Source organism: Plutella xylostella, chromosome 6, assembly GCF_932276165.1.
Source record: "Plutella xylostella chromosome 6, ilPluXylo3.1, whole genome shotgun sequence".
NCBI lineage: Eukaryota > Metazoa > Arthropoda > Insecta > Lepidoptera > Plutellidae > Plutella > Plutella xylostella.
In genome coordinates this window covers 10,581,901-10,596,611 of record NC_063986.1, presented here as the reverse complement: position 1 = coordinate 10,596,611, position 14,711 = coordinate 10,581,901, and positions in this window count along the sequence as shown.

Genomic DNA, 14,711 nt, shown 5'->3' with positions numbered 1-14,711 from the left:
AGATAGAGCCGTGGTTCGCGCAGCGCTGTGAAGCTTCCAAAAAACAAAACTGCAACGCCAACCACGATTCTATCTCGTTGTATTAGATACATAGATAGATAGATAAAGCGTTTATTTGATTCAACAACAACAACAACAACACGCACTCACGCCTTGTACTAATGTACTCCCTTGCGGGGTAGGCAGAGGTGCATTGCTGCACCCACTTTTCGCCAGAGTGTTATGTTAGTCCCAATGTAATAGGGGGCGGGCCTATTGCCATTTTACGGGCACATCCAAGACCCGAGAACAAATATCTGTGTTTAAACAAATATCTGCCCCAGCCGGGAATCGAACCCGGGACCATCGGCTCAGTAGTCAGGGTCACTAACCACTACGCCATTCGGTCGTATTTGATTCACTTTCTTACAAACACAACAAATCGCATATTAAGCGTTCGTTAGTTGATATAGAGAGTGACCCCTCACGCGGTTGGTGGAGGAGGTGAAATCGCCTGAATGCGATGCAGGTGCAGTTAAAGTGAGTAAAGAGACGATGTTTTCAGTTACAAAGAACGATGTGAAAGGCGGATGTAAAATATGCAAATGCAGTTTTGATGAATTATGCGGTAACAGCGGTGTCTAGGAATGAACTTTTATTTGAGAGCGTAATTTTACAGCATTATTCATGGTATTTTTTGTTAATCAGGCATAGGCTTTTATAATAATAAGTCGTTATTATCTATGTACATGCATCATCAAAAAAATATGAATCATTAAACAATTTAATAAGTAACAAGGTTCAATACCTAGATCTGTATATAATGTGAAATTTCTAACTTCTGAATAATAATTAAAATCCGAAAAGCCCAAAATACCGTTACACAGAAAGCACATTTTAGCAGTGTATATTTTACAGTAATACTCTGTATTCTAGAGGTAGTATACTCTACGGTGCACGTTAAACCAAAATTCCCAAGCGTTAAAATACAAAGTCTCCCGTCACGACTCAAATAAACCAGCCCCAATCTTCACGCCGCCGCATCACAAATGCTTCAGCGAAATTAAAACGCGTGTAAAAGCAAAACTTTATAAATATCACATGTAATCTACACGTTTGCACTGAATTTGAACACTCAGTTAAGAACCAGCGTAACTCATATCTCACAATGGACCTAAAAAGAACCAGGTAGGGCTGGTTTTGGTTTGGCGCGCGGGCAAGGTAGAGTTGGTTAAGGTTTAAGAAGCTTATATTCAGTCCAGTGAGAGGAGAGCATCCTGTATACTGCAAAGCTAACTGCGAGCGGGATAACATCGACACTTCTGCACAAAATACTCCGCTCGGAGTAGTGGTGGGTTTAGCGATTGAAATCGGGTTGGCTAGAGTGAGTTTTTAGTGCTGATAAATTTAGTAGGTATGCCATCTACCGATTTATATGTTATACTTAGAGGTAACTTCTGTTTAAGTTCATGATAATTATACATACATACATACATATGCACTCACGACTGTAATCTCCGAAGGGGTAGTCAGAGGTGGCTCACAAGCGAGCCACCCACTTTTCGCAGCACATTTGTACTCACGTGATAGGTTGCGAACCATATCGCCGTTTTGGAATAAGTACAATGCACATGTTTATCCTACACAGTCATAATTATAATGGTTTTTAAAGTGGTATAACGTGGAAACTTTGATGCTAACCTGAAGTATTTCTTTTCAGTGAAAGGAATACTGGATCCCATTTTAGAAGTCACAAAATTGAAAATAACCTTCAAAATAATATACCTATTATTAACATTACAATAAGTTTGGCTTCTGTAGTAAGAATAATAGATCAATTTAATCCTCCCACTGATCCGATTAGCAATGTTGACAAATATCCGCGATCTATGATGTGGGTCGAGAAAATTAATCACAGCTTCCTATGTAGGTAAAATTTTCAATCAATGTTAACCCTCAACTGCTCACTTGAAGAAAATTACATAACTGCTCAATTTAATTTGTTAATTTATAGATAGGTACGAATATGAATTTAAACTGAATAGCATACCACACAATAACCCTCAAATTCATAGGTACGGTCAGGTGCAGAGAAACCTGACCCCCCTCCCATAGTAACAATGCTTCTGAGAGGGGTCAGGTTTTTCTGCACCTTACTGTACGTATTGTAAATTTACAACAAGGTTAAAATTGACTTTGAAACACAGGAGTTTCGACTCTTTACGTCAGTAGTGATATTCGTATATGACATTGTAAATTTTTAACCTATTGTAAAGTGTCAAAAAGCTCTATGAATTTGGGGCTAAGAATCTAATAACAGTTGTAGCCCATCACTAGTGTTTTTGACAGTAGAAGTAGGTGGCACTTAGCAATATCATTGGCTCTAAGTAACAGCTGAAGGCTATCGGCGCGATGCATCAAATACTAAGCCGTTATCAAACGTTCCCCCTGCAGTTGCTGAAATAACGATCGATGCTTCTGCTACTGAAATTTCAGCTTTTACGGAACGTGATAAGACCTACATGAGGACCGATCTGTGGCGTCGAGTTTCTGTAGGTCTTATTGTTTAATTTATCGTGTTATTTCTAGTAACATTTAAAATTATACTTTTTATGCAGGAAAATGCCTACAGAAGCCTATTGAAGCGTCATCAGTAGACGAGCTGGCTTCATTGAAGTTAGTATGGCACCGTCACAATTTGGATGGGTTTTATGTGGTGGTTTTCTGAGCGCTTTAGTTCTTCGGATGGCACGTTAAGCCGTGGGTCCTGTGAGGGTGAGGCCTTCGGGCAGCTTGAAAACATCTGCCCCCGTATTTTGTAACTTTTTGAGAGTTAGCAACCGGTGATAATTGGTATCAACTTAGAAACTTATTAACCGAAAACACCAAAAATCTTAGTGAAAGAAATATGCAAAAAGCCTAACAATATATCCTTACATTCAACATAAACGTTTGTGAAATCAGATAAGTCAGTAAAAAGTTATTAATTAATAATGCTCTAAGTTGTCGGCCATTTTATACCAACCAACCCCACTCGGAGTTACATAATACGGGGGCTGATAGTCGGGTTGACTACACACGACAAGTCTCTTATCTCTTCATTATGTATTTTTAAGACCTACTTTATTTTTCTGCTTACAATCCATTATCTATATTTTACACATAATTATGTATGTAGATTTGGTCTGTCTGTACATTTGCAAGAGGTTCCGTAATTACTAGATAATGGATAATAGAGCTTTGCCTTTGTGGCTTTGCATTGCCACAAAAAACAGACAAAGCTAAGAACGCCAACATAATCTATTATTTATAAGTAAGGATGCAAGTAAGTTTGTATGTTTATGGGGCAAGTATGTGTTTATTACAAAACGAATCCGAAAGTTAATTACTCGCAGTGTTTTTGTACAAACCATGTCAGTGTGAAAACAGATAAATCCAGCTAACGAGCGTAATATTTTCATTAAGACAAAAACAAACAGATAAACAGCAGACCTCCCCAGCCATTCATTATGGTCATAGTGGAAAACGAATTAAAATGCATTCTTTCCTCGGAATAAATACTTGTACGAAACATGGAGCACAGCAATTACACTTTACGCCATACTCACTTGATTTAAGTGGGCGAGTTAGAAGCTTTTAGCTGCATGAAGTTTCCGTTTTGGGAAGATAAACTCTTTCAGTGAGGTCGTGATCCTATGTAACACAGTTGGAGATATACATAATAATATGTATGTCTAAACTAATATAAATTTTGAATATTTGGTTTCGCATTTTAAGGGGTTCCCGTAAGAATCCCAAGATAAAAAGCACAGCTCTCAGGGATAATGCAAAAATAGTTATTTAAAATGATAAAATAGGACTTTTTCAAATCGGACCAGTAGTTACGCACTCTACTTAGTACAACATAGTAATAAACTTAAACCCACCATTTTTTTATTTATTTTAGGTGTGGACTTACAGTTTGTTTTGGAAACCATATCGACATCTACACATTGTTCCACAAACACCCTCTAGATTACAATCACAATTGAATTTCAATGCTCAACTTTCCACACGGTATCGCTCACTCTCACTCAAGCCCCAGTTACGTTCTATGGGCTCCTCCACATTGATAGCAGATAGAAGTAGGCCAATAACAAAGGTGTGAATATAATGAGCTGTTGAAGGGAACGTTGCATTTCGAGACCATTGTAGCGATGGCCTAGATTAGACATCAATAGATGTTTACGTACGGGCGCTAAAAAGCAATATTTTATAAAATACTAGCTGTTCCCGCGCGCTTCGCTTCGCCTTAAAAAGTTTTCCCGTGGGAATTCCGGGATAAAAAGTAGCCTATGTTCTTTCCCAGGGTCTAGACCGTATGTATACCAAATATCATTCAAATTCGTTTAGTAGTTTTGGCGTTAAAGAGTAACAGACAGACAGACAGACACAGTTACTTTCGCATTTATAATATTAGTTAGGATGCAAGTAATTCACCTGTCATAGGTCGATAACGTACGTATAACATGGCCACTAAAATTTGTAGCTTTTTACTGACTTAGGTACCTATTCTCTATTTAGAAAGGAAAAAGTAAGAAAACATTTTTATTCGTCGTAAAATGCTCTTGACAATTTCAAATCCATAATTTATGTTTTAAAATATAAATTTTAAAAATAAGATATTTTAAAAATATAAATTATGGATACTACTCCTACGTATCCACATAAACATAATTCGATCCCCACCACACACCACACACCAGTCGGAGCGAGCGCCAACTCGAAAGCCCAAGAGGTTATATATCAATAAAATACTTATTTATTCCTCCGTCCCGCGCGAGTCAAATCGCACCAAATCAGTTCGGAAATTTCCAGAAGCAAACTCACTCCATACGCGATAAGAGTGAAGCCAAACAAGAGTTTCTAAATTAAATCGAAAAGTTAGCGTATCGCGCACGGAATCAAGCGACCCTTGTGTGGAAACTTACAGGATACACTTCTAGATATTTCCGAACTGCAAATCGGTTTTGAATTAAATTTCCCGACCGATTCGAGTGATGTCACACCCTCATGCATAAAGTTCCTAATACGAATAAGCGCACTTGATAAAAAAAAAAAACGATTAGAGGGCGTAGGTATAGGACGTTTTTCTTAACCGTTACCTAGCCATACGAATTCTATCTTACTCACCTCGAACGGTGTGAAAATTTCCATTCCGTATGAAGAAGTATTTATTTACTGCATATGATAAGTATAAGACCACCTAAGATGAAACTGTGAGAGACCAATTACTGTATGAGAGAGTTTTAACATGGGTTTAACATTGTATACTTTTGACATCAGAAAAGGATTTTCAATAACGATTGCATAAGAACCGAGGCAGTCTGCTTTGCAAAACAGAGTTTTTCACGCTAATTTGAATTCGATTAACTTTATCCTAATCCTATCCTAACTAATATTATAAATGCGAAAGTAACTGTGTCTGTCTGTCTGTCTGTCTGTTACTCTTTCACGCCAAAACTACTGAACGGATTTGAATGAAATTTGGTATACATACGGTCTAGACCCTGGGAAAGAACATAGGCTACTTTTTATCCCGGAATACCCACGGGAAAACTTTTTAAGGCGAAGCGAAGCGCGCGGGAACAGCTAGTAATGTATAATATATCCTCGCTTCACCGGTCGCCAATGAAGTCACAGTTTGTGTACCGCATATCTTTGGTGAAAGCGCGGCCTGACCAAACCAATTTATACGGTTAGTATACGTGTGAGCGATATTTCTGTGTGGAAAGCGCTTAACTACATCGATGGCTCGGGGCTTACTCTAGCTATACAAAAACGAGTGCTGGATCTTATACAGCAAAATTGAAGCGTCCGTAGTCGAGCTATCTTCAGTGATTATAAAATCATTGCAATTAAGCAATACATGGCACGGTCACTCTTTGTATGGGTGCCCGATTTCAAATGGTAATTTTCAGTGCACTTCCGTTCTTCAGACGACGCGTTAAACCGTGGGTCCCTGTTTTGGGTTGCTGTTTTGGCAGCAGACGTAAAGTCTAGTCAGAGGCCTTCGGGCAGCTTGAAAATATCTGACAGTCGGGTACTACCAGCCTGTCTGTATTGGGATCCGCCAACCCGCATTAGGCCAGCGTGGTAGACTAAGCCTAAACCCTGCCTAAATTTGAAGGAGACCCGAGCCCCAACATTGGGGCGTGATGGGTTGTGTGATGATGATACCTACAACGAAATAGAGTCGTGGTTATCATATCATTCACCAAATCTTCGTATTTCAACCTAGAGTTAAGGTTGCCTGTAAGAGATCGCTCTCAGCGTTCAGGCGGCCGCCTAAGTATGTATGAATTATGTAGTGTTCAATAAAGCAATATTCTATTCTATTCTAGAGTGACCCTCGTGCGTAGGTCGGCTCCACAAAGGAACGGCTATCTACAATTTGCCAACGCTGCATTTTGTCGTCTATTTTGACGTGACTGCGCTTGCAAAAGCTATTGGTGCTTGGAAAATGTAACTTAGTCCGGCAAATGGTACAAATAGGCAGGTAACTGGCTAACTACAGTGTTCAAACATAGGTAGTTTGACAAAATTTGTGTTTTTTTTGACTAAATTGAAGTAGGTACCTGCGAATTTTTCACGTAGATACTGTCTTTTGGCCGCTGCCGACGACATAAGACTGCCGTTGCATCGAGTAGTTGAGATATTTTTAAATCAATGTATTTTTATGGTCAGTAGATAATGACTTAGGGTTTTTGTGTTGAAAAATCTAAATTTTTGAGTTACCTACCTTCAGATTTAGTGCGATATATCCTTCGGCGATTTAATAGCAGTCAATTTGCTACATAATTGTAACCACACCCCAGATGAAGCATTGGTAAGTTCCTAAGCCGGATACAATCTAAGCTAAAACCGTAACGGTACCGAAAGTTCCAACTCTACAATTAGTTTCCAAAACCAAGTTGCCAATTGCCGCTTACGAAATAAACTTGTAGCCATATTCGGCCTGCTCCAGACTAAGCAGAGTTAGCTCATTACTTTTTAAATATAAAATTAATTTACTATTTTTTTTTTACCTGTAAGTAAACTCGCAAGCAAATAAAAAGTTCCAGTGTCATAGCACCAAATTTATGCTAAATTTAAAAAGCTAGGGTAAAGGCTAAGGCAGGTTTTGATACAAAAGCACACACATAAATGCTGTATTATTTTTATTGAATAAATTAAATTCTTACTTACATTTGCTATTTTTTCAAACGAAAAACCGTAGCCCGTTGAAACTTACTTTTGTGGAAAATGTTTATGGCTAAGTATAGAGCACATTATTCTAGAGTTATTTGTTCAATGACATATTTCAAAAGTAAGACGGGGGAGATCACATTTTACAAGGTAAGCTATTTTGATCCTGTAAGAGAAAATAGCATTCGCTTATACTCTGAACATGATCTTGACCAGAATATAATATAGTTCCTGAAAAGTCATCAGAAGGGAATGTGATCAACTGTGAAACTACAGTCGAATTCAGTCACATTAAACTAGTTAATAACCCAACATTCCACCAACCCTTATTATCTTGAGCGTAATGATCAATTTAGCTTATCCTGTGGGTCTGGATAAGTTGCTAAAATTTGAACTTTCTAGCTTCGAGTTTTCACTTTGATAGCGCGCTTAAAGTTTGGATTCACTTTGTCTAAAGCCGATTTAGTGTTGTATTTTATTGTGCGCAGAATCTATTCAATATGTAGGTAAAACATGAATATAGATATATAAAAAAGACTTATTTAATTTTTGACAACACCAGAATATCATTTTTCTATTTTCTCCCGGGATAAACGTCATTTCAGCGAAACTTCGGCATCGGAGATTCATCTCCGTACGTCGGGATTCGATACCCTCTAGCATTTGCTACCGACACGTTAAGAATGACAAGTGCGAGTTGTTAACCACTGTGCTACTGGTCCTTCTATTTATTGTTACGAGTAAGAGGGAATAATCCTGACACGGCAGCACATGTGCCGCGGGTCGCCGGATGTCGGATAAAGTACGTAATTTATTGTCTTTCAATAGCTCTCGCCCGGACGAACGCAGATGCTACGTCGCTTTATCTTGTATTGAAGTGAACTTACACATTTACATTGAGATTATATTATGTACTTACAGGGTGTTTTAAAAGAGTATAGTAAGATTAGTAAGCCGAAACTCTGTGACTCAAGGTGCCATCCTAAAAAACTTCTGTTCTACGAAATTACAAATTTCACCACATAAATCTACAAAGTTTGTAAGAAAATATTTTTATTGACGAATTTTCTAAATTCGTATAAGAAAACTTGTTCAACAGGAGGCCTAGCACGGGGCGCAAGACGAGATCTTGAAGTCGATCGAGTGACAGAAAACTTCAGTCACCTCTTGACGTGCGCGTCTTGCGCTCTGTGCTAGGCCTTCTGAATGGCATTCTCCGTCACTCTTTTTCAGCTTACCTAACCCTTTTTTATCACATGATTGTATAAACAACACTCACTTATATTGCATGAAATTGCATTTATAGCAAGTGACCTGTTCATAACGGCGACTACGCCATCGCAAGTGCAAAGATGTACATTTTCATTTCGCGCTCGCAAAGTGAAATCATGTAGATATTTCATTCTTACTGCATCGTGTAAATAAAAATTTCCCGCATGCATCTTGTCGTAAGTTGCATTTTATAACAGCTAACTTGTTACTAACTTGATGTTTGTGTTTCTTTATTAAAATGCGTCTCTTTATGCCTCTATGTTTGTTATCCTATTGTTTTGTTTCCGCGTACTGCGCTTATAATGTTTTATTTACTGTGTATTTGTTGAATGTATGACAACAATACAATCGTATACCTAAGTTAGTTTTGAAATTTGCTGTTTATGTAAAATTATACTTTTAGATAATATACGTTATAGGATGATGAAGTCTACAAGGCACGGCAACTAAAAAACAGGCAATAAGGTTTTAATTATATTATTTTAATGTTCAGAATGCCATCAAACGCCTTCTGCAACTGATGTCGATATTCAGTTACTTATTTACCGAGTCGCATCTTGACCACTATCCTAATCCTAATCCTAACTATATATATATATTATATATATCTTTTTTTATTATATATCTTTATTAAGTAAAACACATTACACAGTTACTAATAACTAAACTATACTAAGGCTAAAGTAGATGTCTCATAAAAGTTATTGTTTAGCCTCCACTGCCGAACTAGGTAAAAACCTGTATTTCAGCAAGTAGCGCCTCACCCACCAAAAATGTCAAAAATAGCCATAGACAAAGGCAAAACTAGACTCGCTAAGTCTGTTTATGTAACTTAAAAAAGTATATAACAGTTACTTATAACTAACATAAAAAAAGTAAGAAATTACAGAATTTATTAAATTATAATAAAAAAATAATTTAGAGAATTTTGAGAATGTGCTTTCTTGTCTTAGTTGTGTTATAAATTCACAGAAAATTAGAGTAAGATTAATGTAAGATATCATATATATTTATATATTATAAATGCGAAAGTAACTGTGTCTGTCTGTCTGTTACTCTTTCACGGCAAAACTACTGAACGGATTTGAATGAAATTTGGTATACATACATATGGTCTAGACCTCGAGAAAGAACATAGGCTACTTTTTATCCCGGAATTCCCACGGGAAAACTTTTTAAGGCGAAGCGAAACTCGCGGGAACTGCTATAAATCATAAATGTACTATTGTTTCAATGTCTATTCCGCAAATTATTAATCTGCTAAAGCAGAGCTTCACCTATAACAAAATTAACAAGCGGAGTAATGTCAAGAAACGAGAGTATATATATAAAAGTAAAGTTGGACGAGGACGTCACGTTAGATGTATGAATAACTTTGAAAGTTGATGTTAACAGCAGTTTTATTTTGTTGCCTGTAAAAGTTTCTGTTACAGAATATTGTGTGACGTCACTGTTGGCAGAGTCGACAGGGTTGGCGTCAGACAAGGACGATTCAGACATACATTTAGAGTGATTCCGATGTTGATCGGGTGATCTAGGGAGGATAAAAATATATTGCCTACTAAAACGTGTAACATTATACCTACGTACTTATTATGTACTTATTTTATTATCTGAGTTTTTGTGTTATTTATTCCATTTACGGAGAATCGAATGGAAAAAATTTAAATAAGTAGGTTTCTAACTTATGATTAAAATTGAATCTAGCATTTGTAGCGAGCTTAAGAAAAATTTCTCGAGGAGGGAAAGTATGTACGTACCTAAGTAAGTAGTGGTCTTTGTGTAATCCATTGTATCAGCTTCCAACATACCATGTTTCATGAAAATTTGTCAGACGTTTTCCCGTGAACGGGTAGCAAACATCCACACTTACGTTTATAAAACTACTAGTAACATTTAAAAAATTTATCCCAATAACAAAACAAAACGATGTAGGGCGGGTTATTAATATCCAACAGTACTTATATTTATAATGAAAATAGAAATGTTGTTATGCGTAACATTCATTATTATGTTGTGAACTTGTGAACGTTAATAATGTGAAATAATACTTTTCGTTTTTACACGTACCAAAACGCCTCCAGACGGTTTAAATCAGCTGAAAATTTTAACGCCATGTTTTTACGCAATCTTTGACAGCGCGAACTGCAAACGAACTCAAACTTGTCACAAGGCAACAATAAAATTCTGTTACCGCATCGAGGTACTACTCCACTCTGAAACTCAGTAAGGCTACGGAACTTAACTCAATCATTCAACTTCCCAGCTCTTAAGATGTTGACAGAGTCTCGTTAAACTTTTGCGATTAACTTCCTCAAGTTTTTTTTGTTTTTTTCACGCCCCGCCCCTCCTGGCCGCTCGTGAATCGACGGGCGAAGGAGGAATTTTAAAAAGGTGACGTGACAAGTCGTTATTCTGACATTATATTCATGATTGTTCGCAGTGGCAGGCCGACGCATCAATCTGAAGACATTGCGATACTTGGTACACGCACGCAGGTATAAAAACAGGGAACACCCAAATATTCCGAAAAACTTTTTTCCGAATTTGATAACCCCGAATATGTAATTTACGAAATATTGCAATATCGATTTTTTTAATACCGAATTATAATAATCACGAAAATTATTATTTCGAATATTATAATCACGAATATTGTTATTACGATTGTTAAATATACGAATGCTAAAAAATACGATCACTTTAATATACGAAAAATAAAATACCGATTTATTATAATCACGAAAAAGTCAAATTCCGATCGGAAATATGATAATTCGTGATTTTGACAAAAAAACATAAACGTCTTTAAAACTTTAGAACCAAAACCAAAAGATAGGTGCGACGACGAGCAAAGCGAGGAGGAGCGTGGTAGGTGCACATAGATATCGAAAAACAAAGCGGAGCGTTTCAAATATAGAGCAAAACAATTGCTAGGATTTTTATGGTGTTTATTAAACTTAAAAACCTTAGGACCTAAACCTAAAGATAGGTGCGACGACGAGCAAAGCGAGGAGGAGCGTGTTAGGTGCACATATATATCGAAAAACAAAGCGGAGCGCAGCGAAACGGAGCGGAGCGTTTCACATAATATAGCTTAAAAAATATTGTTTTATATACGCATTATGCTGCATTATTCATATAACTATTTCGTGTTAACTAAGAAACATTCGGGAATTTGTATTTTCGGAATATTAAAACTTCGGGATTCGTAATTTTAACAATTCGATATAATAAAAAATCGTACTTTTGAAACATCGGAATAATAATATTCGGAAAATTGACTTTCGTCATTTTAATAAATGTGTTGTTTGAAATTTCGTTTATAAACTATTCGTAATTTTCGTTATTCGGAAACTTAAAATTCGGGATTGTGAATTATTCGGAACTATGAAATTCGAAATTTTAAAAATCGTTATTTTCATATTCGTAAAAAAGTAATTCGGAATTATGTAGTGTACCCATAAAAACAACATGAAAATGGCGGATGGACCCATGCTACGAGCATCTCGCATTATTCGTATTATATGTCAAATACTCCTGAAAACCGCCCTCACTTTTATATTGTTTCTTGATCCGCTACCGTTTTATAAGTTTGTATTTTTTGTTTTACTGTTCGGATTAAATTTAAGTCCCTCTCATACACACTATACCATCATTCACTACATCATTGAATTTATCATTATAATTTATATCTAACTGCTTTGTAAGTGTCCATGTCTGCAGTATAAATTCTTTAATTTATTTAGTACACCGATTTTAGGTCTTTATTTCCAATATCCAATATAATCCTTACCAGGCTGCTTTTACACCATTTCCAAAGGAAACGAACAAAACCATGTCTCACCGCGAATTTCCAATACCATTACCTCAGTCGTATACCTATAAATATACCTTCGTATGCGAGTTGCAAGTGGAAAATTGAAGCCTGGATCACAGCACAGATGTTGGTAACGGTCCCAGGGACAAATTGTTTTATCGAAAATTACTTTCGTAGAAGCGGGACGTGGATAAATTTCCATTTTTCTAATGGAACGGAGTGACTCGGGGCGCGCGACGTCCCTATGGATTAATTTACTGCCCCCCGCAACTTTTCATTTCATTAATAGCGACTTGAGAATGTCGTGACTAGTTTTTTGTGCACCGAAAAGTAAAAGTGCTTAATATTAACTAAGTATGTAGTCAAAGTCAAAGTCAAAGTCAAAATTTTTTATTCATCGTACAAATATAAAATTTTCTGATGAACGTCAATTTTTACAAATTACTCTCCGTTCGGATAAGGGGGGGCTCTTTCTGTCTAAGGAGAAGAACGGAGGCAAGAAACTCCTGAGCCATCTTTTCAAAAAAAGACTTAAAACTAGTTGGTATACAATACATATAAGCTTAATAATTATTATTATAACTAATATGAGCAGAGCTAACTACTTATCACAGCCATGCATTAACGTCCTCTAAGTAATCATCAATTTTATAATAAGCTTTTTTACTGAGTTTCTCTTTAATGTAACACTTAAACTTATTCTCTGGCATTTGAGCAACTTCTGCTGGAAGCTTATTATAAAATCTAATACAGTACCCTAAAAACGATTTATTAACTTTCGCCAGACGCATCGCTGGAAAAGCCAGCTTATGCTTGTTCCTAGTATTAATGTCATGATTACTGCCAATTGTATCAAAAGTTGAAATATTCTTTCGTACATACATTAAATTGGAAAAAATGAACTGACATGGAACTGTAAGGATGTTAATTTCTTTAAATAGTTCTCTCAATGAATCCCTGGAACCAAGTTTGTATATAGAGCGGATGGCTCTTTTCTGTAATACAAATATAGTCTCAATATCAGCGGCTCTACCCCAAAGCAAAATGCCATACGACAATAAGCTGTGGATACGATGTAAGCTACAGATATATAATCAAATTGATCACTGTTCTCCGTGACTTCTTAGAGAAGCGCTCGTGCATCATCACAACCCTTCTTCTTCTTCCTAGCCTTTTCCTTATTTAGGCTTCGGCCTTATTTAGGTCGGCTTTGTGCAACGTCACAACCCATCACGTCCCTACTGTTGGGGCACCGTACCTAGTCCACCATGCGGGCCCAGTGCGGGTTGGTGGACCCAACACAAGCAAGCTTGTTGTCGTAAGTTGTCAACCCGACTGTCAGATGGGCTAGGCTTTCCGACTGCTGCCGAAACAGCAACAGCACGTTTCGAATCACGGAAGCGCCTAAAAAACAACCACTTGAAAACATACTGTGTGAACTCACTTAAAATAATTGAAATTGGTGTTCAGGGTCACATTTCATAAGCAAGAGTCTACCTACAAGCTACAAGCAAAATCAATTAGACTGGAAAAGTTTTACTTTCATTGTAAAGTTTATAAAGCTAGCAGGTAAGTAGGTAGGTATATATGTCAAAATAAAAGTTCGGTATTTCATTCAATTTGATTGGAAGCATTTTAAGAAAATTGGTGCTCGCGACGTCAAGAGTAAAGTCACCGATTTGCGACTTTGAAGAAAATTTTAAAGAATTGAAGAAAAACGTGTACGAAGCACTTTCTTTGTAGTGTGCTTTTAGTTTAGTAAATTTATTTTCTCTGCACTGAACAGGGCTGCGATGAGTACTTTAATATTAAAACCCTTCTTTGAAATAAAATATTTGATAAAAACATTACGTTTGTACCTACTTATTATATTTTTATGCTTTTTTGAAACATTTACAAAATTAGAACCATACGATCTCATCGATCTCTAGAGTGAGCGTTAAGTTTCAGTGGGTCGACTTTCGTTCACTCACTCGAAATTCCATGGCAACATTATAATCTCGAAAATAATGTTAAATATTGTATCTAGCCCTCGAGATAATATGTCGAGTGTTGAAATGATGTCAAAGGAGCGAAAATAAAATATAGCCTGAGATTTTATAAAATTTACCCTAATGTCGTTATTTTCGATAATGAATGATTAAATCCGCAATTTTCACTCAACCGACTACCTCGCTGTAACTTTACACCCACAAAACAACGGAGCTGTTAAAAACCCATCACCCACTTTCCACTAACCTATCTATACGGCATCCACCGATGACAGACCCCGCCGCACGGGTACTTTATCGAGGTAGATAAACGCCACTTTATCGCGATTCACCAGAAATACAGCGCTCATATTTTTCGAACGCAAATTAAAAGAGTTTATCGACATTGATAACGAGCCCATGCCGCGGAGCCACAACGTTTC